The sequence below is a fragment of the Haliotis rufescens genome, unplaced genomic scaffold (assembly GCF_023055435.1).
Source record: "Haliotis rufescens isolate VD_foot unplaced genomic scaffold, xgHalRufe1.0.p SCAF_6, whole genome shotgun sequence".
Lineage (NCBI taxonomy): Eukaryota > Metazoa > Mollusca > Gastropoda > Lepetellida > Haliotidae > Haliotis > Haliotis rufescens.
The window spans coordinates 12,110,128-12,114,974 of record NW_025964334.1 but is presented as its reverse complement, the minus strand read 5'-3'; the positions used below and the strand labels follow the sequence as shown (position 1 = coordinate 12,114,974).

The following is a 4,847-nucleotide window of genomic DNA, read 5'->3' as shown; positions in this document are numbered from 1 at the left end:
TGATAATACAGACCGAGGTTGATAGCGATTCAATAACGCTCTTATTAACCACGCAATGATGTTATCGCGTGATATTTTATCAATTCAAAAAATCTGAATGACTATCCACAAGTCACCAGACAAATCAACTGATGCTTCACCGAGGTTTCTTAACAAGGTTTAGTTTTATAAGGCATATTCTGGATAAACGTAAGCGGGCGGTTTGTCATCCTCGATAATCCATGGTATTATATTTCTCTTCTGTTAGGATAAATATTCTGGCACGGGTTTGAACCATATTTGTAACCATCGTTAAAATTAACCGTCCAATCAAATTACACTAAAAGAAGGACTATTATCCCCGATCCTAGACGATATCATTAGATTGTTTGAGCTGAAACAGCGTCTTTATGTAATACGGGTATTCGTTAACTGTTAGTTTGATATCCAAACCGTGAAGATCCGGGGTAGAATAGGTCTTCAGCAACCCATGATTGCCGTAAAAGGCGACTAAGCATGTCGTAAGAGGCGACTAAAGGGATCGGGTGATCAGGCACGCTGACTTGGTTGATGCATGTCATAGTATACCAATTACTTGGATCGATGCTCATGATGTCAATCACTGGATTGTCTGGTCCAGACTCGATTATTTAGAGACCGCCGTCTGGAATATAGCTGAGTGCGGCGTTAAACAACAGCCAACAACAACAGTTTAATACCCATCATACAACTGGAGGCTGCAAATAATTAAAGCCACTTCAGTGTGGTGATATACTTGAGTCATACCTAGTTCCTCTTTAACCTCACGCCCTGACATCACCCAAACACTGTTCAAAGCAGCATTGACCTCACTCACCAATGCCTGTCACTCACTCACTCGGGCACGATTGGACCGCCTCCGTGGTCTAGTGGTAGAGCGTCCGCCAGGAGAGCGGAAGGTCCGGTGTTCCATCCCCGACCGCGTCATACCAAAAGACGTTAAAAGATGGTACTTGTTGTAACCCTGCCTGGCGCTCGGCATTAAGGGGCTAAAACAAGGACTGGTCGGCTCGGAGTCAGTATACTGTGTCTGAGTGGGGTATTCATGTTAAACTGCATGGTATCTCAGTGAGCTAGCACTATAAATCGGCATCAGTCCGGACTAGTACAAGCAGCCACACACACACACGTGCATGCACACGTCGCTATATAAGTGCAATAATCTTGTACGCGACGTTAAACCCCATTTTACCTCACCTCACCTCACCTCACCTCACCTCACCTCACCTCACCTCACCGGGCACGATTGCTACTGTCGTGTCATTTCGTCCTGAACATATTTCTTGTATATTTTGTTCATCAACTAACTACGTCCTAACATTCCGATGCTCACATGTATATCTTCTGTTAATACACATGCATGAATCCCTCTTATCATCTTCAAGATGGAATGTAATGTCACTTGGATCGCACAGTCTGCTGCGTGTTATCATGTGGAAAACGGGTCTAACTAGATTTACCGTAGTTCCTCTATTAGGAGCCGGTGTGTGGTCACTGTCAGAGCAACCTATGATGCATCTGGTGGAATTCAATGTTATTTACAGAAGAATGTGGCATATAGACCAGAGTTGTGTCCCTTATCTTCTAGCATCCTGGGATCATGGGTTCGAATCCCAGCTGCAACTCGATTATGATTCTTAGTTTGTCAGCCCGTTTACGTGGGTTTTGTGTTATATGTACGCCTTATTTACCTCAGGCTTCCTCCTTCATTTAACTGACACAGGGTGCCGTGATTGAAACAAATATTACCCTTTCTGTTTGAGTGAGTGAGTGAGTTGGGTTTAACGCCGCTTTTAACAGTATTCCAGTTATATCACGGCGTGTCAGCTTAATGTGGGAGGAAAGCCCGAAGTGATGCAGGTCTCAGACGTTTACCACTTCGGTGAAACCCACGAGCACGGGTATGGTGCTGACAAACCTAGAAACATAATCGGGGCGAACCGGGATTCGAACCGACCTTCTGTTTGAGTTAACCACACTTGTACAATAACATATAAAGAAAAGTGTAATCCTGCAATCGTCATGTTATAATTTAAGTAAATACACGTCTCAAAGTACAGTTGAATACCGGAGTTTCGATTGTATTGAACTGATTGTCGAATTCCGTCACTTTAAAAAAGAATTGCCCTCTAATAGGAGGAATAGGATGTGTCGAATTTTCCCTTATGACCCCCTAAATTTCAAATGCAGGTACAACATTGCCCACGTCAGTCGATCTGAAAATATGTTGACCTAACTTGCATGCCTATCCATCGCTGTTGGATGTTTTTTTTATTTATCTAAACGCGTTATTACTTGTTTTAAATGATTGTTTCCATACTGTAATCTACCGTAATTCACAAACGATATTATTCTTTTGGTATCTGTCGAAAACTTATATAAGTCGAACTTTTTCGCAGGTCCCTTCGAGTTCGACACAGTTACGAAGGAGTTACAATGGCAGTAACATCAAACAGTCTTTAATAAGTCCATTCACTACTATATCGTCTAAGGCGCCGCAATTCGCTGTGCAGAGTTGCGTCCCTTGGGTACGCCAAAAACCTATGAGTGTGGGTTTGAAACCCTGTTCGTCCCGATTATGTTTCTAGTTTCATCAGCACCATACCCATGCTCGTGGTTTCATCAAAGTTGTTAACGTCTAAGACCTGCATCACTTCAAGCTTTCCTCCCACATAAGCTGACAAGTTAATCTCATCTGATTCACCGCGCCAAATAGGAAATATTTCATTAAAGGGTTGTCTCCCCTGCACTGTTCTAAATATATTTGATCAACGTGCAGTTGTTATACAGCGTGCGGTAATGTTTGCTGTAACTCGAACTATGCTGAAAGCATCAGCTCAAAGTCTGCGTACTGCCGCATTAACCTTGCACCGACTCCCCTAAGGTCGAGTACTTGATCAAGCAGCCACCGTAACCGCATCGGATGATGTAGGCGTTTAGAATACTCGTGCCGTGTGTATACATAGCGTATATTGATATTCCCCAACAAGTGACTACACATATTATCCAAGCTGTGTATTGATAAATGTTAAGAATTAATTTTTGAAGTATTGTTTGTAAAGAAAATTAGAAATACAGTTGTGAAATGAAATATGTATTTGTCTTATCATAGACAAAATGTGTGAGTGAGTGAGTTTGGTTTAACGCCGCTTTTTACAGTATTCCAGTTATATCGCGGCGTGTCAGCTTAATGTGGGAGGAAAGCCCGAAGTGATGCAGGTCTCGGACGTTTACCACTTCGATGAAACCAACGAGCACGGGTATGGTGCTGGCAAACCTAGAAACATAATCGGGGCGAACCGGGATTCGAGCCCACAATCATAGGTTTCATAGACAAAATGAATGCTTAAATATGTACTTTGCTCTACGGGCTGTTAACTATTATCAGAAGACTAAACTGCCGGGCTATAATAAGTATAGTCCTGCGCCATTTATATTTTTTAGGTATCTATTTTTAATAAAAGCGTAGGCAAGTCTAGATAAAACTAAACCAAGTCTAGTTTGCTTGATTGAACAGCTTGATTGAAAACAGCGGAAGAGGAGAGGTTCTTTTGAAGATTTTTTAAAATATTATTTAAAAAAAATGTTTTCATTGACTAAGTGTTCGATTGAAGAAAGTACAGTGTATAGACTAGACTTACGAACCCCTATTCCTTGTGACGTCATGTGCACGTCACCAGATATTCATTGATATGACGCATGTAATATCTCCATGAATAACCATTTCTAGTTTGTTTCAATTTTAGCCACCATCAAACATGGATACATTCTTTTGCACAGCAGTTCAGACGTTAAAGTCAGCAGACAGAGTGGTGTTTTAAGAGTTGAATGAAATTTGCTGGGACTGCCAATTTGTTCGAGCAGAGTCCGCCTTTAACAAAGATATACGACAGCGACAGTACAACACATTGAGGACAATACCATTACATCTGAGATGAAGTTCAGACAACATATGTTCACATTGATCTTGATAGTCGTAATAACGTCACGGCACTGACACAAATATCGATCAACAATCATATGTGTGTGGTCATGTGGGAATAATCGTTTTGACTGGACTCAACCAAACATTAATTTAAAAATTAATGATAAATACTAATACAACGTGTCGAATGAAGTTGGAAACGTTTATTTGTTGACCACCTTGATACGTTCAGCCACGGCAGTGTGGATATGTACATGATAGCATCTAAGTGTGACGACAGCGGCTGGTCGGATAATGTACATGACAAAGTACGCCTCATGGAAGCCTGTTTTGAACAGAATAGTTTTTAGGAGTTTCTTGAGCAGGCTGTTGATGTTTCGGGTTTAACTGTCATTGTTAATGTAAAAAATATATGAATCCGGTCAATTAATAAAGTGTATGTATGGACAGACAGACAGACAGACAGATTGGCGCCTTAGGCGACAGTATCCCCTGCCCCCCGAAAAGAACAAAAACAAGAAAACAAAACAAAACAAAACAAACCAAATATAATTTTTTTTTAAAAATTACCCTCACACTAATTATCGATAGACAATATACTTAAGACTTTAAGTGAGCGAGTGATCATTGTTTTACGTCGCTTTTTAGCAATGCTAGTATTCCAGCAATATTACGGAGGGAAATGTTTGAAAATTTTTGTTTGTTAATAGCTAAATTTTAAGTGATGTGAAGAAACATTATAGCGGTAGCTATAACAGAGTGAAGAGAAAATATACGACATGCTACCATATTTTTGTAATGGACCCTCCCCGCTCTGGTAACAGAGACTAGAGAGAAAACCCCTGCCGTATGCCAGCACGTATCTGACCACCCGATCCCGTTAGTCGCCTCTTACGACAAGCAT

At 41.0% G+C, this 4,847-nt stretch overlaps 1 protein-coding gene across 1 annotated transcript in view; it reads left to right on the top strand.

Moving 5' to 3' along the window:
- The window catches only part of LOC124135498 (myosin light chain kinase, smooth muscle-like), a 104,307-nt gene that overhangs the window by 5,063 nt on the left and 94,397 nt on the right, over positions 1-4,847 (top strand). The gene's annotated exons all lie outside the window — the stretch shown is intronic.